The 23,289-nt window shown below is 42.5% G+C and overlaps 1 protein-coding gene and 1 pseudogene across 6 annotated transcripts in view; both read left to right on the top strand.

The window, feature by feature from the left end:
* Nucleotides 1-23,289, top strand: part of MSI2 (musashi RNA binding protein 2) — a 934,763-nt gene that overhangs the window by 707,299 nt on the left and 204,175 nt on the right. The gene's annotated exons all lie outside the window — the stretch shown is intronic.
* On the top strand, nucleotides 22,459-22,572 carry LOC142292796 (U6 spliceosomal RNA; annotated as a pseudogene).

The following is a 23,289-nucleotide window of genomic DNA, read 5'->3' as shown; positions in this document are numbered from 1 at the left end:
ACTTTACATACATTGGCAACACTGTCCCCATTGGGGCTCACAATCTGGAGTCCCTATCTGTATGTTTTTGGAGTGTGGAAGGAAACTGGAGAACCCGGAGGAAACCCACACAAACACGGGGAGAACATACAAACTCCTTGCAGATTGTGTCCTTGGTGGGAATTGAACCCAGGACCCCAGCGCTGCAAGACTGCAGTGCTAACCACTTAGCTACCGTGCCACCCATAGTATTGTGTTCATCTCTGTAGTATTGTGACCAGTAGTATTGTGCTCATCCTTGTGCCCTGTAGTATTGTGTTCATCTCTGTAGTATTGTATCCATCCCTGTAGTATTGTGCCCAGTAGTATTGTGCTCATCTCTGTAGTATTGTGCCCAGTAGTATTGTGCTCATCCTTGTGGTATTGTGCCCATCCGTGTAGTATTGTGCCTAGCAGTATTGTGCTTTTCCCAGTAGTATTGTGCCTAGTACTTTTGTGCCCATCCTTTAGTAATACGCAAAAAAAAAAAAAAAATCTCCTCACCTTTCCTCTGTTCCCTGTGTGCCCATGATCAGAGTTTGCAGCATTTTGGATGCAGCATGTTTCAGATGCTGCTCTACACGGCACCGCAAATGATTCCACTGTAGTAAAGTCCTGGCGGCGCCGGCCCCGGACATAGAGCTGCGATCGTCACGGGGTCTGCGGGCCGCCACAAGCAGCCTCGGGGGCCACATGCGGCACGCATGTTTGAGACCTCTGGTTTAGATATTGTCAAGCGTGTGTGGCAGCAACCAGTTGAGGAGTAAAAAGTCAAGTGTGTTTAGCTTACGGTCAAGCATAATGGTGGGATTGCCATATTTGGGGCTGCACAAGTGCTGCCAGCTGTGTGTAGCTACATTTCATTAAGGGAACCATGAAATGTCAACATGTACTGTGACATACTGAAGCAGAGCATGATCCCCTTCCTTCGTAAACTGGGCCACAGGGCAGTATTCCAACATAACCCCAAGCACACCTCCAAGACTACCACTGCTTTGCTAAAGAAACTGAGGGTAATGGTACTGGACTGGCCAAAGCATGTCTACAGCCCTAAACCCTAGTTAGCTTCTATGGGGAATCTCAAACAGAAGGTGGAGGAGGCCATCCACCAGTTCCAGGATGTCATCAGGGAGGAGTGGAAGAGGATTCCAGGGGCTCCTGTATAGCTCAGGTGAACGCCATGACCAAGAGAATTAAGGCGGTGCTTGAAAATAATGGTGGCCACACAAAATATATTGACACTTTAAGCACAGTTTGTTGGATATTTTCACTTAGGAGTGTACTCATTTTTAGTGCCAGTGGCTTTGACATTAATGACTGTGTGTTGAGTTTTTAGAGGGCACAACAATCCAATTCGGAGTAGGTCCCAGCAGTTAACCCCACTTAACTATTCTTTAGATAGGCGATATCTTGTTTCCACTGACAGTTCCTTTAAACAATACACCTAATTCCCAGAACACCCCTTTAATTAACTTTGTAATAATAGTAAATTCCAATAATGTGAAACTTACCAAGCACATCATTTAAACCTATAAAAAAGATTTAAATTCTATTTATTTTCCTGGTGTTGAACCAACTTCAGGTCAGTTGTGCAGATGATGTCCTGATGTTTTCATATCAAGTTCACACTATTGTCGTAACCAGCAATATCTGAATGCATTTCTATTATACTACTCAACAACAGTCTGTCGACGAGAGCAGCATCGGCTGGTCTTGTCATAGAGAAAGACGTGCCAGTTGGCCATAGTGCTCTCCTCGTACAGCAGCCATCGCCTTCACACTTGTTTGCTCCTCTATTTTTGTCTTTGGTAAATCTGATGCTGTTACATTTGTTTTACAGCTGCTTCACCAGTCCTATCATTTTAGTGGCACAAATTGCTAAAATTCACGGGACTTTGTACCAGAAATCTGTATTGCGATGTGGCTGCTGCTTTAAATAGGACATGTTGTCTTCTCACCTGTTAGTATGGCCTTACCACCTACCACTCAGGTTTCCCAAACCATTGTTTGTTTCAGGATGTAACAATCTCTTAAAATAACACTTCAGCCTGACCTGAAAATGTAACACTTTTGAGGAAATGATTTACACATTTTCCTGGATGGGGAGTTACCTCAAATCCCAAATTGGAAAATATTTTTAGTTCACTCTACTCTTCCCGGAAAAGCTTGATACAAGCAAACAATTTTCCAATGATCTGAGATATCACAGCTTTCTTTTTGCACAAAATAATTTGTATTTATTTGTTCTTGTATCCATCCACTTTACTCATTTTAGATCTGTTTGGGGTTTTTTGTTTGTTTTTGGGTTTTTTTTTAGCCATTGCAGTTTTTGCCAGTTGCATTGGCAATATAATGTTAAAATAAAAACAAAGCCTATTTTTTCCGTGTCGCGCCCATATCTCCTCTATCATGGCTTCCTCAAGTTGTAGATCTAGATGTAGATGTAGATATGTTATACAAAGTATGAAGGGACTCCTCTTAGGCATATTCAGAGCTTTAAAACTAGGGGGACATTTTTATCTAATTAATTGGTTGCAGGTAGAAGAAAACATTTGGAAATGTGTATAGAAGAAAAACCTCTTTTAAAAAAATGGTTATGTTCATTCAAAAAGTTGTATTCTAGATCTCTTGTCATTATTCTGTAGGGTAATTATAGAAGCTGAAAGGGTTTTTTTTTCTGATGATCACTTTCTTAATGTGAACAACGGGCTCAGTCTGGTGTAGTGTGAGGGAGCAGATGGAGGATAAAGCATATTCTTACTTAAGCCTCATTCCTTTAAATCCTGCCTGCAGACACGTAACAGAATAGTTGTGTTATCAGAAGCTCCTAGCTGCATTCGTCTCCTGTGGCATGATTTTCAGTTTGATCCAGCATTGTATTTTTAAGACTTTAGAGGTTGCGATACAAACATGCTGGAATTTAGGAAAGACAACTAGGAAGATAGGGGTTAATCTGGTTTGATCCCTAATTAGTGACTAGATGATAATTACACTAATTAATTGTATTGTTGTCTATTTTCAGGGGAGTGGATTTAAATTGAATTCTCTTAACTGAAGTTGGAGCCACGCTGTTGTGTGTTGTTGTTAATAGTGTATTGTGTTTCAGGAAGATGAATTTCTGTTAGGATCATAATCTTTTTCCGTTTATCTCAGAGCTGAGTAATCGACACACTATAACATTATCTAGGCACGCTATCTAGATTTCTGAAGGAGAATGGAAACCAGCATCGTCTCTAGTCACCAAGGGCTTCGTAACTAGTGTTGATGATATCCAAAGTTGCTTTGCTTTATTGAGCAGTATCGTGAATGAGTTCACACAGATGACTATTTGTTCCCCCTCTCTTTCTTGATTGGTCTCTATTTTCAAGAATGGAACCATAATTTTTATGCCCAAAAAGTTGATTATTGGCCATGTTTACATGAGGCAATGCTTGGCAATGAAAATTACTATTAATGCTTATTTGGCTATCATAAGGTTAAGTAAAAGGGGCTTAATGCTAAATTTCATTTTATCTACAAGTGAATATTCTTTTAAAACTACAATATATAAAATAATCCAAACAGATTATTATTGAAAGGGATTATTCATCACTGCCTACTATGCGGCATACAATTACAGGAATTTATGAAGCAATTTTATCACTATAAGACCTGTATGGATGTGGCATTCCATCGTTATAGACCGCACACACTAAAGTCAACACAACTTTGAAAGAACTAATAATTAAACTTGCAGATATTGAAAGGATCAGTACAATGTAATGTGTAGTTGGGTCTCCATATCGATAGATGATGCCAGGGGAAATAATAGTTGGTCAGTTTGAATTACTCTTTTCTTTTAGCTCTTTCCCCATAGAAAATGCACAATTGCTTGCCCAAGCATTCATGTACATGGGGAGGGGGGACTTGGGAATGAGATCTATCGGCCAACATCTATCCAACATGTGTTGCCTCCTTTTGTGGTTTGTTCACACAGACATTTTTGACAAGGAATATGAAAAGATCCACATTAAAGGCTACATGAAAAATGCTATCAAATATTTATGAAATACACTTTCCATTGCTTTTAAAATCTGAGTTTTTGAAAACCACACCACTTCATTGATGCGGGTTTCTCATGAAATCTGCTCCAAACATGAATTGAAAAGCGGCAAAAAAACCCACCAGAAATGCTTTAGATCTGAAAATCTTGATTACAAAATAAAAAGTGTAGATTATTGACATGGATTGTTCTTTAAAAATAAAAATGTCTGAACAGTCCTTTATTATAACTATCTATCTAATTCGGGACCCCTGCTGCCAGGTGTCATTTATAATCCTGGTGTCCTCTGTAGCAGAAGAGCCGATGAGCCCAAGTGCAGATGCCACCTGTTTCCCTACTGGCAGACATAGACAGAAGGGCTCCTGTGCAGGAACAGTATAAAGGCCCTTTTCAGTCCAATAACTCATCAAAGTGCACAATTCCAACTGCTTTGGGGGTAAAAATGAGCTCCCTTACATCTTGGGCCCCTGTGCAGTTACATAAGTTGCACCAATGATATAGCTCTAGTGTATACCAGCTCAGATGCACTGAATTTTCATAGGGCTGTGCTTTCCAATTTATTTGCTTGGTATATCATATGTATTAGTAATGTCTAACTACTAGAACACATATTTGCAGCTAACTCTATTAATTGTAGCTCTTATTTCACTTTATAGACTGTTAGCCAATATCACAAAATATATATTTTTTTTATCAGCTAGCAGGGTTTTATTGCTGCGCTAATGGGACACTACTAAAAGATCACCCGCGATTCTTACCTTTATACTTTATTAACACCACAGCTCTATCTGTTATTTTATTGTTAAAATTATGTTTTTGCCTTTGTGTGTGCTTTAATTTTGACCATTTTGTTGCTTGCCCCTGCAGTATGTACTTAGCATGATGCAGAAAATAATAACCTCTTACTAACTTGTTGCTGATGATCAGTGGGATGCATTTTCCGAGGGTTCAAGGTCATCTTAATAAACTTGTTTGAGAGATCTCTCAGTCTCCAATGAAGAAAAAGCTGCAGAGGCTTGCAAGGAAGGTGTCCTATAGTTAGGCAATTAGATGATGCAGGAGGAAATCAATGTGATTATCCAAAACGCAGGAAGAGGTTGAATATGAAGCATTGAAGCTGGCATCTCCATAATTAGCAGACACCTTGGTTTTGTTTTGACATGTCCTTTAGGAGCTGCCATCATTAATAGTTGCTGAGACGTGTGAAAAATGAAGGTCCTAATACAGTTTTGTCAAGAATAGAAGGGCTGCTGGCTGGCGCTCCTTGACGACTGCTTGGACCGGCTCGGCTAACTCTGTAGCTAGCGACTTCAGTCGCAATCATAGTCATCTGAAAGATGGAGCCTCAGAAGATGAGCGCTTTAACTGGTAGCGCGATAGCATGATTCCTAACACTATTATCAGATTACAAGCACTTTCTTAGCAATCCTATATTGGTCGGAAAACTGTTCTATAAAAAGGAACACAAAATGTATTTTGCAGTGAGATGGATTAGACACTGGAGCTACTTCTCCCTGAATGCCTGCCTATAATATCTTCGGAAACCTATAGTAATTGCTGCTGACACACAGGCGCTGTAATTGCTGGCCCCAGGTGAATGATTCTTTACTTAAGAATTAAGTTTGTCCTTGTGCCTCATTAATTGCAAAGACTATAGTCTTCTGTTATCACAGGCTGGATAGATGCTGCCAAAAAGATCACCTATAGCGTTCGTTATGTATTAGAGCTACAGATTCATGAACTAATTTTTACTAATTGTGATGGAAGTTTTTACTTAATTTGGTTGTGTTGTCAATAAGAGCCAGATTTCAGGATCTATTTGCGTTATAGACAGGATGGTATAGAAGTAGGGCTAGGCGGACCCAGACTGTTAAAGTCCAGATCCACGCAGTTTCAAAGTTTCTCGGGTCCCGGGCCTGGGTTTCGGCCGTTTGATCCAGATCCGGCACTTGAGAAGTTAAAAAAAATATAAAGAAAATAAGAATGAAGCGAGAACTTCATACTTACCGAGGCTCTGTCACAGCTGTAAACTGCTCCCGCGCAACTGTATGTTGCTCCTGCAGCCTCCTCTCCTCATTGCTCGTCCATACACACTCAGCACTGCTCCCCCCCCCTCTACCGGCCAGCCTGGCCTCTGTGATTGGTTGCAGTCAGACATGCTCCCCCAGCCTGTGTGACCACATCTGACTCCAATCAGTCATCACGCCTCATTCATTCTCTGGAGCGCACAGCCAGCGGTCGTGCTCTATGACCGCACACTGTGACAGAGATGTAGCAGAGCTGGAATCGTCGTGGGACCTCGTGTGGATTACTTCGCACCTAGAGGGGTGTGTTGGGATTAATAAAGTGGTGAAAGAGGGTGGTTTTTGTATTTTATTCCAAATAAAGGATTTTTTTGGTGTCTGTGTTTATTTTCTTTGTCACTTACTGATTATTAAGGGGGCGTCATAGATGCTACCATTACTAATCCAGGACTTTGTGGCTGCTGTGGACTGCCATTAACTCATTTATTACCTTGATTGCCACCGCACCAGGGCAATCTGGAAGAACAATGTAAAGCTCCGAGATTGTCACATCTAATGGATGCGACAATTCTGGGCAGCTGGAGGCTGATATTTTTAGGCTGGGCCTCCCAAGCCTGAGAATAGAGCCCCAGCTGTCAGCTTTATTTTGGCTGGGTATCAAAATTGGGGGAGACTGCACATCGTTTTTTTTAATTATCTAAATAATAATAATAATAATAAAAAAAGCTGCAAGTCTTGCATTGCATCATCCAGCACGGCCGAAGAAACTTTCCTGACAGGATCAGGTCGGCTGCATGTAGTTCTGTGTAGCTGCACGCTTGTTTCTGGAGAGCGTCAGGCTTTGCTGGGTGATGCGATGCGAGACTTAAGCATGTGTGACTCCGGCCTTTCGGTGCGCTCACACAAGCCATATGACTCGCACGAATCTTGCATCACCTGGCTTTGCCGCACACTCTCCAGACATGAGCGTGCAGCGGCATAGAACTACATGCAGCCGACCCGCTCCTGTCAGGAGAGTGTGCGGCTGCCGTGTGATGCGATCTGATATTCGTGCGAGTCATACTGCTCGTGTGAGTGCACCATAAGACCGGAGTCACACTTGTGCAAATCTCACATCGCATCACCCGGCAGCTGCACTCTCTCCTGACATGAGCAAGTCGGCTGCATGTATTTCTATGCAGCTACACGCTCCTGTCAGGAGTGTGTGTGGCTCCCGGGTGAAGCGATGCAAGACTGGCGCGATTGTGTGACTCCGGCCTTATTCTGATGATAAAGCCCGACAGCTGGGGGCTGCAGCCGTGGGCATTATCTGTGCTGGTATCAGAATACGGGGACCCTGCGCCAATTTGTTTTATTCATTCATTTATTTTTATACCGCGATACTGACCAGCAGACATTTGCACTGCCCTCTCCGCCCATAGGCCGTCCTGGCTCCTTTAATTGGTTGCAGTCAGCTGACATGCTGCCACTCAGGGTGGGGACGCGTCTAACTGCAACCAATTACATGCGCCAGTGGGCGGGCAAAACAGTGAATTAGTCAATAAGGTTAAATTGTCGGCTCCGGAATGGAAAGCGTGACCTGGAAGCAGCTTGCAGCCATGACGGATCTTTGGTGAGTACACTGCGCGTGCTCCTACTCCCCTAATACCTTCTATCAACATTTTTAATCTCTAGATTCTGGTCCCCATAGATTTATATGGGTACCAGATTCCGGGCCGAATCCGAGTGTTTAAAAAAAATTTAGCAGGGACCCGCCGGTCCTGGTTATTTGCGAGTCCGCCCAGCTACCGGTCTTTTTTGAAAATGTTGGAGAATGCACACAATCTGAACAAATATGACATCTTGTTGTAATTTGGCCACATGTGGAAAACTACTTACACTGAATGCTCTATGCGGTACTCGTATGAATCTCATCACACCCAACAGCTCTATTAACGGAATTCTGTAAATTTATTTGTCTTCCAGTCCTTAGAATTCGCGCTCTTACATATGATGTCATATCTAAGGAGTTAGCAGTGTCTCATAATATAATATATTTAGACACCGAATGTATTCTACAGAGATATCGTCTTTCAAAACAGCTTCATTATATTTAATGAAAGCTTACCTCTAGTTATTGCTTAAAAAGCACTTAGTGACATTAAGTTAGATGGCTTATTCAAACAAACCCAATAAAAATAAATGCTACCTTTTTTTTTTTTTGATTACTGTTTCCATAATCATCTGAATCATTTCACATGCTTGTCAACCATGGCTTCACTATAAAGGGGTATTCTATTTTCAGGACAGTGGTCCCTAAGCACTGTAAAACACCCCAAATATTGAACGGAGCAATAACTCACCCTATCCGGGTCCAGCACTGGCTGTCCAATACTTTGGCTACAGCGGTGATCTGAGCTGTCGACATCACGTCACCACTACAGCCAATCATTGAGCTAGGTGGCTACTAATCCCCCCCCCCCACCTCCCAAAACTTAAAAATGGTAGAACTTGCTACTGTTATATTTTTTCCATTCCACCACAAAAAAACAAATACCAACATATTATTTCTCCTGCCATAAAAAAATACAACTTGTCCTTCAATAGCAAGCCTTTGTCCAGGTATCCTCACGGGAGGAACAAAGTTTTGGCTGTAGAAATGCAGCTATGAGAAAAAAATACAAAAAAATTCACTCACAAAGACCCTTAAAAGCTGCGTCCTGAAGTGGTTAGACTTTAATAAACGCTTAATACTTAGACTATGAATAATCTTTAAAGAGTCATGAGAGGAGATACTGTAGGAAAAGGTCATCGGGGGTTTTCTAAGTGGTTCAGTCATTGGTTATAGCATCAATCTGATCTGAAAGAGAGGGTTTTTCTAAATTCATCTCTATTATTCAAGCATTCTCTGCAAAGGAATTGTTCCCTTGCAACTTTTCTGCTCGAACTGTAGTACAGTATACTTTGCTTTATCTTTTCTAAATCGTTATTTTGCTACATCTCTAAAGGAAAACTCTATTAAAAAAAATAGCTTTTGTGTTCTCTTTGTATGTGTCGTCTCACTATGTTATTTATGGATTGTGACAATTCATGATCAATATCTCTAACACAATTTGTTTCTTCTTACAATAGTAAATGTACAATCCATTTGTTGACTAGCTTTCCCTTCACAGGTATCAATTGGCAGGTGTATCTAGTGTGAAAACTAAGCTCCTCCCAGTAATGATAGTGAGCGTGCTTTGTACGTGATCGTACATCGTAGTGCTCGGCCAAGTGTCACCGGTGTTTGAATGTGTAGTTCATGAAAAATTGAGCACAAAGCACAGACTCGCTTCATTGAGTGATGTGAGAAGGCACCCCAGGGAGAGCCATTTGCAGGCTGAATGGCTTTTACTGGGGGTTAAAACAACATTTTTGGATGTACTGTTTTCCCCCCCCAAAAATCCTGCCCTCCCACCTCTTGAAATGCTCTGTTTATGGCTGGCTGAATGTGGGCAGGGAGCCAAATGCCATTATACTCATTACTCAAGTCAAGTCCGTCACAGTGTCTGATCAGCTTGACTCGAGCAACAAGCACTCGAGCATTTTAGTGCTCTCCCATCATGACTCCCAGGCGATAGAAGTCATTTAAAGCAATTATCTAGTCTGGAGATCAAAGTAATCTGGCAGAGCTGTGATCTATGTCTACAGCCTAGTTACACTGCTACAAAGTCTGAGACACACCTCCTGTTTTATCATTGGTTCAGGCTGCTACTGCCTCCCTCTGTCATCTTAGATTGGCTGCTGTGTATAGTCACAGTTTATCACACGATGATCAGGAGTTCAGACTCAGATCAGGATGATTATAGAGGACAGAGTACTAAACAAAGTGATAGAGTAAAGCCCCCACACACATTAAATAGCTGTCACCTGACCCTCCCTTACACAGGGACGCTCCTCTGTTCTGTATGATAGAGCAGCAGCCAGAGATCTCTGGTGACTGCTTATTCCTCAAAGAACAAAATATCAGCAATCTGAGATCTGAATCATCTGTTACTGGAGTATCGGGGTTTCCACACACATTAGACTGTCCATGATATTCTAATGTGTATGGGGTCTTTAAACTGCTGCATAATTTCTTATACGAGTTATACAGTGATGTCTAGAGATGCTCACTTTAACATCAGAAACGTGCAGTGCTGATGATACAATCCGCAGACCTACCGGGACGCTTGCGCGATTAGCAGATATTGTGCATGTGCCTTATTCTATTGGACCTGCTGATCATTAATGCATCCTGGCAGGTGTGCGGATCGTAACATCATCATCACCGCTCACCTTTGATGTGGATGTGAGCAGCTCTGGACATCATTGGTTACCCCCTTTTAAGCTTTGATCTAATGAAGAGGGGTTGAAGAGTCCCTAATATATTTTTGTAACCTAAATGGTTATTTTAATCCGGCAAAAATTAAATCTCGCTGTTGATTGCCAGAAAACAAATATCTGCTGTTACTTTCCCATTACAGTGCAAACTACTGTATAAACGTGCCCAACTGGTACGGTTTAATAGCAAAAGATTGATTTAGGAAGATTGAACTTTACTCAACGTCCTGGGGATTGTGCATTACCAATGTGAAATCTTGATACAGTATGTGCTTATGTATGGGGGAAAAAACTTTTCCTTAATAGTAAAAATGTAACTCAACCTCTCATTTTTTTTTCTCCTTATTTAGGCAGGAAAAAAAACGTACTTTAGAGCCCAATTAGCCCAGTCTAATTGAACATGACCGCTGGAGTAAAGTGTTCCTAATCCATAAAGAGGTAGACTCCAGTTAATGAATTAGGTGCACTTTACAATTGGCGTGCTCCTCCATTAGAAATGTTACTCTTGGAGTATATTCCTTTAAAAATTTATGCCACATAAGTGGTGTAAAAGTTATTGAATTGGATGTATGAGGTTTGCCACATTTATTCCAACCCCAGTTCTGTCCAGTTTATCAAAGTTGTCTGCAACTGGTGTAAAAATAACAAAAGTAGGTCATCTTCAAGATGCACAAAAATTCAGCGTCAGTTGAAGGTGTTTTATTCCAGAAAGCAGGGGCAAACACCTTTTATGAATTGGGCACTTAGGGTTAGCTAGTGATCAAAGTCTCACATTGAAAACTTGCAGCATACCAAAGTGCATGATAGTGATTTGGTTGTTCTAAACCTTCGCCTCATTTTAGGTCTTACATTTTTCATTTTTGTTTTTTATTTTTTATTCTGCTATAGGAAGGTAGCCATTATAAGCAGAAAAATCCACTGTCAAAGTTGTGCATTACCATTAGCTACATTTTTGGAACTTTAAAAAATCGTCATATATCAATAGTAACATATTAGTCAAGGTTGAAATTTTACATCCGGAAGTTCATCTGTTTTACCGTTGTTTTAGATATGTAATTAACCCTCGTTTCATAAAGATGTTCCTTAGCCTCTGCAAACTAGCCAAAAAGTATTAAAAATGTATTTTGGCGGATGCGTTCAGAACATTTAAGAGGAACTTAACTTTTTTTTTTTTTTACATGAAGATGGGACACTTCCTGCAGATCGGTGGAGGTCTGAGTCCCAACACACTCCCCAATCACTGAAAAACACATATGTGAGCACTGCTCAGAAGCAACACGCCAAGCACTTGTTCTTCGGCAGATTGAATAGTTTGAGTGGTCCTATAAATCATTATTTACAAAATATTTGCTGTATAGAGGTAGATCCATTATATTAACATTTATTCTGTCACCATATACCATAAAGTATATGTTCAAGACTGTAAATCAAAATTTTGCTACATTCTGCTAAAAAGTATGTCCATCTTAGGATCATGGGTAAGACTGCTTCCTACGATCGAGAAGAACATAGACACCATATCCTTCCTAATCACTGAGAGTATTACAGTAGCATTGTTCTCTCTCCTCCAGCCTGACACTAATTAGTCCGATCTGTAAATGGCCGGGGAGAATGCTTCCGGGACTAAGGGTACCGTCACACTAAGCGACGCAACCAATGATCCCACCAGTGATCTGACCTGGCAGCGATCGTTGGTGCGTCGCTACCTGGTCGGTGGTGATCTGTCAATCAGGCAGATCTCCACAGTGATCAGAGATCAGCCACCAGCGACCTGTGTAACGACGCTGTGCTTCGTAACCATGGTACTCATCGGGTTACTAAGCAAAGCGCTTTGCTTGGATACCCGATATGTACCTTGGTTACCAGCATCCGCAGCTGCCAGAAGCCGGTTCCCTGCACACGTAACCATGGTACACATCGGGTTACTAAGCAAAGCCCCTTGCTTGGATACCCGATATGTACCTTTGTTACCAGCTTACCGCAGGCTGCCAGAAGCCGGCTCCCGACTCCCTGCACATTCAGATTGTTGGCTCCCGCTGTCAAACACAGCGATGTGTGCTTCACAGCGGGAGAGCAACGACCAAAAAATTGTCCAGGACATTCAGCAACGACCGGCGACCTCACAGCAGGGGTCAGGTTGTTGCTGGATGTTACACACAGCGACATCGCTAGCAAGATCGCTGTTGCGTACAAAAACCGCCGTGACTCAGCAGCGATGTTGCTAGCGAGGTCGCTTAGTGAGACGTGGCCTTTAAACATCGCTAAATCTGCATGGATGCCACACACTTCCAAACAATAAACAGGGACTCAATTAGAAATTGCCTGTCCTGATGTTGCTGGGTACTGTTTGGGGTAAATGAATGAAAAGCATTTGCTATGGTCCTCTATGACGGGCACTCCCATATTGTTATGAAGACATTTAACCACATAGGGGAAATTGGAACTGGATTTTACTCATTCTGACTGTGAAAATAACAAAAAAAAATAGGGGAATGTCAAGAAAAAAAGAAAGGGGGGGGTGGAGGGGGAACAAAATAATCCAAATTGTCGAACAAAAACTTCATTAGAGTATAAATAAATATTAAAAACAATGATTCCATTTTTATAAATGAAGGTTTAAAATGGTGGGGGAGCCACAGTGGGAACCCCTATATTTTTAAGGACAGAGAAGAAATTGCTATGTAAATATTGAAAAATAGTATACCGTATTTTTCGGATTATAAGACGCACTTTTATTCTCAAAAATTTGGGAGGAAAATGAGGGGTGCGTCTTAAAATTTGAATATCGCTTACCGGGAGGTGAATTGGCTGGGGGCTGTCTGTGCGGCCCTGTGTGCGTGTGGCCAGCTGTGTGCGGGTGGCTGGGTGCCTGTCAGTGCGTGCCGGCGGCCGACTGCCACTCTGTGCGGCCGGGTCACTATGCGGACTGTGGTGGCTGTGCGACGGGTGTACTAGTCTGTCCGCGGTCCTGGCTTCAAATCATGGCGCCGGGAGTCAGCGTGTGCACAGATGGAGCTCTTGGATGAGCGCTCCATCTGCGCACGCACCGCTCTGGGCGCCATTTCTTTGAATCTCGGACTGCGGACAGACTGGGACACTGGCCCCACCGGCCTGCTCCACCACACAACCACTGTAGCGCTTGCTGTCACTACTCACCCGCTGCTGCTACCACTGACCCGCTGCCGCTGCCAGCACAGCCTCTGCCTCCTGTGGCCTTGATCCACCATCGCTGCCGCCCCCCTCCCGTAAGACAACACCAGACAGAGTATAAGACTGACACCTTTTTTTTTTTTTTATTTTACTTTTTTATTTCTAAATTTGCAGTGCGTCTTATAAAATGAAAAATACGGCATATCAATAATTGATTAATGATATATAATACAAAGACTGTGTAATAGTTGATCAATGATATATAATAATAATAAACACAATGTATCTGAACAGAAAAGGTTAGAAAAAGAAGTCCACAATAAGAATGCACCAGTAATGCAAATAAATATACAATATCAGAGGGACTCACCCACCATAAAGTATGTTATTTTTTGATAATTTGGACTATTTCATTCTCCCTCCCCTCTCTTTTTTTCTTGGCATTCTCCTTTTTTCTTTTATTTTCAATGCATTGGTGCCCCATGTGAACGTTAATATCTAATATGTAGGATAACATTTTTTGGTTTTCTTATTCTGACTATGGTATAGTATGCACAAAAAATAAGCAGTTGCATAATTGTGATGGGTGCAGGGATTGCAATTGCACCCAGACCCTGCAACATAAGGGGCCCAAATAGTTCCTTAAGACCATATGAAAACACCATTACTATTAATAGTAAAGAAGAGAATTCACTTCATTTTAGTGTAGTTTTGAGATTGCAGTATTTTCTTTGTTTTTTTACACACCGCAACAAAAAAACACATTTATTGTCCTAGGTTAGAGTAATCAGGCGAATATGTGCCTGTCTGGTTAACAGCCTTGCTTCTCTAGCTGCCGCCATGCTATATAGGCTTTGACATCGCTCTTAGATATTGATAGGAACAGCAGAGAAATGACCTTAAAGTCAAATTGGAGTTGTCATCACATTAGGTCATCGCAGTCAATCAGTGCTTTGATTCCTTCTTACCAGTGACATCTGTGTCATAGAAATTGTAGGTATTCAGACTTTAGAATACAAAGATCACAGTTTTCACAGATGAGAAGGAACCATCAGATTTTGTGTGTTGGCAGGATAAGAATAGTCCTACTGTTCTCTCTTGACTCTGAATTACATTTGAGAAACACCCACGTTTGTTTGCTTCTCCTTCACCTATCTGTGAAATACTTTTTATACTATACTAGACTTTAGATAACCCATTCTTAAGATACCCTCACACATAACGAGATCGCTAGCGAGATCGCAGCTGATTCACGGTTTCTGTGACGCAGTAGCGATCCCGTTAGTGATCTCGTTATGTGTGACACCTACCAGCGATCAGGCCCCTGCTGTGAGATCTCTAGTCGTTGCAGAATGGTCCAGGCCATTTTCTTCAAAGGCGATGTCCTGCTGGGCAGGACACATCGCTGTGTTTGACACTGTGTGACAGGGTCACAGTGACTGCTGAGATCGTTATACAGGTCGCTACTGCGACCTGTATTGTTCCTGCATCGCTGGTAAGATCTGACTGTGTGACATCTCACCTGCGACCTCCCAGCGACTTACCTGCGATCCCTATCAGGTCGCATCGTTTTCGGGATCGCTGGTAAGTCGTTGTGTGTGACTGGGCCTTTATACACTACTTTATCATGTTATGTTGCACAATCTCTTAACCCTGGCTTACAACTTTGTTCCAAATGACATAAGATCATCAAGCAAATTCTCTTGGCTTTTAGAGCACTCCACGTGTTTAAAGAGAACCAACCACCATGATTTAGTAATATGAACTAAGGGCATACCTGTTGGTTGAGGAAATGTCTTTAATCAAAATAGCAGAAATGCTCTGCACTTTGGTGCAACAGGGGCGGACCTTTGTGCGTCGGGTCCTTGACGTTTATACTTCCTGTAACACCTGCATGGATCCTCAGACTGGTTGTAATGGACGGGCTAGAGGAAAGCCGCTCACAAAGGACGCCGAGAACCTGAAACCATTTAACCCCTATACAGGGATTTGGAATTACACAGTGCCCTGGAGATCACTACCTGTGGTAGGCTGCAGTCTGATGAGAGTAGTAGCCAACAGGGCTGTTGAGTCGGTAAGCCAAACCTTCGACTCAGACTCCACGACTCCGACTCCCACATATATTGCTTATAGTTAAGTGAAAAATGTATTGTAGTACAATGTGAACATCAGACATTTAATCATTTTTATGATACAATAATCAAGATATTTAGATAGAACATAAAATATATTTATTGGAAAACAACTTTAGAACACAAACTGTAATAAATTGTAAAAGTTATACAATATGTAATATACAGTAGATTACACATATATCTTGTGTGTGCATGTATAATATATATTTATATGTGTGTATGTATATATATATATATATATATATATATATATATATATATGTATATATATACTGTGTGTGTGTGTGTGTGTATGTATATATTTATATATATATCATATAGTATTACGTATTTACAATTTATTACAGTTTTTTGGTTCTAAAGTAGTATTCCAATAAATATATTTTATGTTCTATCTAAATATCTTGATTATTGTATCATAAAAATGATTAAATATCTGATGTTCACATTGTACTACAATACATTTTTCAGTTAAATATAAGCAATATACTAAATGTTATTATTTAGTATGTTTTTGTTGAAAACTGTGTAACACATAAATCTAATATATAAAGTTGAATGTGTGTATGTGTGTATGTCCGGGATTGGCATCTGCACCATCGCAGCTACAGCCACAAAATTTTGCACTCACACATGTCTGGACCCCGAGAGCGTCATAGGCTATGTTTTGAGGGGAAATTTTAACCCCGCGCTTTAGTTATTCGCCAAAAAATCTGCCTCCATTAAAACGAATGGAGCTGGAAGCCACAGTGCAGCCAGAACTTCAGAAGAATGCGCAGCCACGCCCTTATATGGAATGTTGGCGTGTCACAATGCAGTCAGGGAAAGAGGCAGACACAGACAGGGAAAGAGGCAGACACAGACAGGGAAAGAGGCAGACACAGACAGGGTAAGAGACAGACATAGACAGGGTAAGAGACAGACACAAAGAGATAGACAAAGAGACAGACTGACAGGGAAAGAGACAGACACAAACAAAGAGACAGACACAGGGAAACAGACAAACAGGGAAAGAAAGGGAAAGAGACAGGGTAAGAGAGGGAAAGAGACAGACAGGGAAAGAGACAGACAGGGAAAGAGACAGACAGGGAAAGAGACAGACAGGGAAAGAGACAGACAGGGAAAGAGACAGACAGGGAAAGAGACAGACAGGGAAAGAGAAAGACAGAGACAGACAGACAGTCTGAGACACAGGGAAAGAGACAGACAGACAAAGAGATAGTGAAACAGAGAGATATATACAGAGGGGGAGACAGACAGAGAATGGGAGTGAAACAGAGAGACAGTTACTATCCCGGGTGTTAATACATTCTATTTATACATTCTATCCCGGGAATGTTAATACATTCTATTTTGTTAACAACAGTTATTAACCCGGGCGAAGCCGGGTAGTACAGCTAATATATATATATATATATATATATATATATATATATATACAAATATATATATATATATATATATATATACACATATATATATATATATATATATATATATATATATATATATATATATACATATATATATATATATACACACACACACACATATATACATATATATATATACATATACACATGTATACATATATACATATATATATATATATACATATACACATGTATACATATATACATATACACATATATACACATATACACATATATATATATATACACATATATATAGCATAGTGTTATATATAGCACTATGCAATACACTGTGTACGTGGCAAACAAAGTTTTCAACAAAAACATACTAAATAACATTTGTGCACTCTATGAATTTGTTCTAAGAAATAGAATTGCTTCAATCAGATCCTCCTTCGCAGATGACCTCAAATCTGACCTAATAATTTTAAGTCTAGAGAACAACCTCTCTACACTAACTTGGGTTGGAGGCAAAGCCGTAACCACATGGGCAACATCTCTAACAATTTTCGGATATAAAGGAATTGCCTCATGCACAGTCAGTTTTGATGAAAGGTTACATTTTTCTGTTTCTTTGAGAGCAAGTGAAAAATTTGACTGAAATCTGGTCAATCTGCTGCTATAGGAGACGGAGTGAAATCTTTTTCCTTGCGGCAACACTTTGCCTGCTCCATGTCATCCAAATACTTGTCAAAGTTAAACTCCTCCTCTGATGAGGATGAAAATATGGCAGCAGTAGCACTGCCAGGCCCCAAGTCCTCTTGCGCCTGGCAGTCCTGTAGCTGCTCATACTAACTGCTACCTCACTCAAAGCTTCTTTTCCTTCTTTAGTAAGCTGTTGATCATCAAGCAGTATATGATGACTTGGGTCCACATAAACAGCTGCCAGAAGAATTTTATTTTCCAATAGCTGTGTCTCTCTCCGTTTCATTGAAGCAGAAATGCCATCTGCGATTAAACTTCCTCTTTGGGACAGGCAAAATAGCAAGTTCTTCCACTCCCTTATGAAAATGCCTGGACTTAACTCCTCAGCTTGTAATTCTTTAGTCACGGTAAATGGGTGATTAAGCAATTCCTTCAATTCCTCCACCTGTGTCCATTGACCTTCATTTAAGGTTACTTGAGGGTTAACCATATCTATAAGAAATGATTTTAGTTCAAGCAATCGCTCAGTCATTAAATAAGTGCTGCCTCACCGAGTGGCTTGATCAACAATTGCCCCTTTCCCAGCACGTCTCTTCAAGATGGAATCAATTTTAGGGGTTCTGGAGGCAATAACCAACTTCCTCACTTTTCCAATCAGATTTCCAGCATGTCCGCCCAGGTTCACACATCCGGCTTTTCGCCGGTTTGGCGGATGTGGTGCACGCCAGTACAGTACGATATAGTACAGTGGCAGCACCACAACTTTCGGGTCACATGCTCCGGTCACATGAAATCATGTGACCGTCGTTTGTCGCGCTGACACTGTACTGTATACACTGTACTGGAGTGCGCCGCATCCGCCAAACCGGCGAAAAGACGCATGTGTGAAACCGGGGTCCCTCTTGCAGACTATCTCTTATTGCTAGCTGCAGCGTGTGCACAACACAGCGCATGTGATGAATATGAAAGTGTTTTGTAGCAGCTTCAACAAGATCTAATTCTAAACTATCATTTTGCTGTTCTTCTGTTGTAATATCTGTTTGTTCCTCAGTTACATGAACAGCACTGTGGCCTTCCATCTCACACATACTAAATCCTAAATTTTCTTCTAGCTGTTGTTCATTACTCTCATTCATCAGTTTAATTGTACTTATGTTTGAAGCATTGTTCGTGAAAATGGCAAGAACCTGTTCTTTTTTGCATTCCTAATCTTGCAGAACTTTTTCCACTAAGGGGTGCTTCACACACAGCGAGATCGCTGCTGAGATCGCTGCTGAGTCACGATTTTTGTGACGCAGCAGTGACCTCATTAGCGATCTCGCTGTGTGTGACACTGAGCAGTGATCTGGCCCCTGCTGTGAGATCGCTGCTCGTTACACACAGCCCTGGTTCGTTTTTTTATTGTTGCTCTCCCGCTGATAAGCACACATCGCTGTGTGTGACAGCAAGAGAGCAACAATCCTGAATGTGCAGAGAGCAGGAGCCGGCATCTGGCAGCCTGCGGTAAGCTGTAACAAAGGGAAACATCGGGTAACCAAGGTGGTTACCCGATATTTACCTTCGTTACCAGCCTCCGCCGCTCTCACGCTGCCAGCGCCGGCTCCCAGCTCTCTGCACATGTGGCTGCAGTACACATCGGGTAATTAACCCGATGTGTACTGTAGCCAGGAGTGCAGGGAGCCAGCGCTAAGCAGTGTGCGCGGCTCTCTGCTCTCTGCACATGTTGAAGCACAGCGACGCGTGTCGTTATGATCGCTGCTTCGGCTGCTGTGTTTGACAGCTAAGCAGCGATCATAACAGCGACTTACAAGGTCGCTGTTACGTCACAGAAAATGGTGATGTAACAGCGACGTCGTTGTCGCTATCGCTTAGTGTGAACCCAGCTTAAGTCCTGGAGAAACTGGTTGATGTGATGAGCTTTACTATCTTTTACTGCCAGTGTCTTACTAACAATTTCTTTCTTGTCACAAACATATCGAACATTGATGGCAAAATAATTCAGTGAAATGCACTGACTCTGGGCATCCCAGCAAAGGCAATGGGATTCAAGATGGGATATTCAGACACAGCGTTTTGTGAGGATCCTCACAAAGAATGAGTATGTCAGTTTGTGTGGTGTTTTTCTAATCTGCTTTTGCTATTGAAAGCATTATTTTTTAGCTCAAAAACCTTTCGGGTGATGGTATTTTTTAAAAAGCTGATCTGCTTTTGCAGCTGAAAAACGTATCCTCAATAAACGCAACAAAAACGCTGTGCGTGAATGTAACCTTAGATCAGGAATAGAACAGACATTTATAGCACATTTTATAAGTTTCCCAAATTCCTATAAAAATTTTTCATCACATTCTGCATTGCACTACTGTCCCCAATTTATTATATATTTTAGGAGTCTGAGTCAGTGCATTTTATACCGACTCCGACTCCACCAAAATGAGCTCCGACTCCGACTCCACGGCCCTGGTAGCCAGGCAGGGTCAAACCGGGAAATGCAAAACAGGGATAGAATCACGCAGGCAAGGACGTAATCCGAAAACAAAGCATAGGTCAAATCCGGATCGGGCAGCAAGGTACAGAAACAGCAGGCAGAAGGGTAGTCTGGAAACAAGCAGAAGTCAGAACACCAGAATCACTAAACAGAACAGGGCGGGACAGGAACCAGGAATACAGAACTATCTCTGGCAGTGGTTAGCAGACAGGAGGGAGAATAAGAATGGTGGAGTGTCTTCCCACTGGCTATAGCTGAAGGATTGTAACTTCAGCTAGAAGACACACGCCGCCTATTGTCTGTCAGTGGTACTCCAGGTCCCAGGGTAACCCAGCTTAGTGGATGAGCGGAGCCTTCGCCCACCAGAGCCATTGTCACCGACTCCTCTACCATCCCCAGCACTATCCATGGCGGGAACACTGCGTCGCCTGGCGATCGGAGCAGAAGTCGCAGGAGTCAACTCCGGTGGGGACATGACACCTCCTCGGTGTCCTCCTGGTTTGCACTCTTTTCTTTCATTGAATATTTAACCATGCCACCATTGCTGTTGTTGGTGAAGCATTGCCACCGGAATTCTGTCTTCATTAAAATGGCACTGGAGTTCGTGCATACGCAATCTCCAGCGCCATTTTATTGAAGACACTGCCAAATACTAAACAAATGTATGTACACTTTTGACTTTTCAGAAAGTAATAAAAATACCTCTCTCATTATTCTGGCATTTAGGAAATATAAATAATTCTGGTAATCCTAATTGACCTAAAATAAGAAAGGTTTTTTCTGATTTCATGTCAGACATTGAGAAAAACATGCAACTGTGTCTTTTAGATGACCTGAGGAATGATGCCGCTTAATCGCTTCATTCTGCCTTCATTCTTTTCGCTGAGCACTTACTGTACATCGTGGTTTACATGTAAATCTCTGAAAAACATGATTCAGGCAAAATTCTCAATGGAAAATTCACTGTATTGAGGCAGGGATAGTCACTTTGAACTCCTGTCTGGCCCCACAGTGTGCCTAAACCACAGTTAATATCCACGTTTGGCATTGTTGTAATGACGAGAGCCTACTGAATTATGAGGTGTGTGTCTCCAGAAGCATGAGCTGGGCACAATGTAAGGGCAGTACAACATACTATGCACTACACAGGCTTATTTGCAATTTTTAATTCTGCAGCATTCACTGCATTTAACCCTATTGTTTTTCAGAGACAAAATCGTCACTACATTCGTAGTCCGCTATCTGTTCCAGCCAATTTTGCATTTCAAAATTCAAATAGCACTCCTTCCCTTCCGAGTCCTTCCGTGCACCCGAAGAGCATTTCTCTGACGCCTCATTGGGGGACACAGGACCATGGGTGTTATGCTGCTTATCCATAGGAGGACACTAAGTAGATGCAAAGATGTTAGCTCCTCCCCTGCAGTATACACCCCCTGGCTCAGCCAGGCTACTTCAGTTTTAGTTTAGTGTCTATAGGAGGCACATCTCTGCAGACTACTGCAGCAAGAATTTTTTCTTTTTAGAGGGCAACGGTTCCTTCGGGGACCAATTTCCCAAAACCATCAACAGGTGGGAGCGCGGAGTACCGCCTCCCCGTACCCCCTCCTGCGACGCTGGATCCTGGGCTGTTACTCACTGGACGACAGGTCTTATGGCACTGATTTTCCAGAGCCCAGAGCAGATGAAAACTTCCTCAGCCCCTCTTGCAGGCTCTGAGTTGATACAAGTTCTGCACCAAGTGTGACCAGACTGCCATCTCCACAGGAGCTGAGGTGAGATCATTCCGATTTTTCCAGAGCCCAGAGCAGATGGAAAACTTCCTCAGCCCCTCTTGCAGGCTCTGAGTTGATACAAGTTCTGCCAGCAGGCGTCAGAATCTGCACACTGGCTCCCTGACAGGAAATTGGAGCAAAGGTCACACTGACTGAATGCACATGGGCTGTGATTGCAGACTCCTACATAGCATTCCACCTGTGGTGGGGGGAGGGGAGAGCTCCCAGGACCGCAGCTGTGGTACACTTATAGAGGTTTTTCTGTCCACCATTGTTGTGCAGGGCTGGAGGAGGGAAGGGGAGTCCCTTCCCACCATTTTTTTTTTTGTTTATTATATTTTCTCATGCCTTCTTGTCAGTGCTAAGCCCCGTCCCCTCCAACACTCGATAAGCCACGCCCCCCCTCACACAGGGTGCTAGCTTCGGCAGCACATATGCTCAAATGCAGAGCTACACAGAAGATTAGCATGGCCCCTGCACAGCAGGCCAAGGATGACATGGAAATTCGTGAAACATTCAACATCCTCCTTCCCACCGGAACTGTGACACAGGAGGAGGGGGGGAAAGGGCTATCGGTGTTCTGGGTGAGTTATAGCCTCACTTGCATATTAGCTATGCAGAGCATTGCTTCCTCATTACAATCAGTTTGTGGCTCATCAGCCACGGGCTGCAGTCACATGTTTTATGCCCTGCACAACTACAGCAACAACTATAAGACGCTGAGCTACTAGGGGATGATAGCACCTTTTCCTTCTGTGAGTCCGGTGCCCCTGTAGCTTATCCCCCCGCCACCACCGCAGCAACCGCTGCCAGCCCAGAGCCTACGGCTCCAAGTCCCCCGGAATGGGCACAGTTCCCAGAACCTGGTGCTGGCTATGCAACATCGTCCTCACACCCCTCGGGGCCCCTGGACAGAACGCAGCCTGATGACACCTCTATAGAGGGTCCTTCTGATAAGAATCAGCCCTCTGCTTCACCGGTTGCAGATCAGAAAAAGGGCATGACCCCCATGGTTCTCCCTCTGGGGTACACAGATGGCATTCTCCCACATGTTCCGCGGTCTCTGAGGAGTCGGAGGAAGAGGAATGATGTTTGTACGGGGATGATTCCTTGGTTTCAACCTCCCCGACCGATCAAACTGCGATGGACTTATTGCAGCAATCAACCAAAACTCTGCATGTGGAAGATCTCCCATCCACTACTACTGACCCTGCAGTCTCCTTTTAAAAGGGTGAAGAAACCTC

Source organism: Anomaloglossus baeobatrachus, chromosome 2 (assembly GCF_048569485.1).
Source record: "Anomaloglossus baeobatrachus isolate aAnoBae1 chromosome 2, aAnoBae1.hap1, whole genome shotgun sequence".
NCBI lineage: Eukaryota > Metazoa > Chordata > Amphibia > Anura > Aromobatidae > Anomaloglossus > Anomaloglossus baeobatrachus.
Note: the sequence above shows the minus strand (reverse complement) of the source record. Positions and strands in the feature narration are given on the sequence as shown.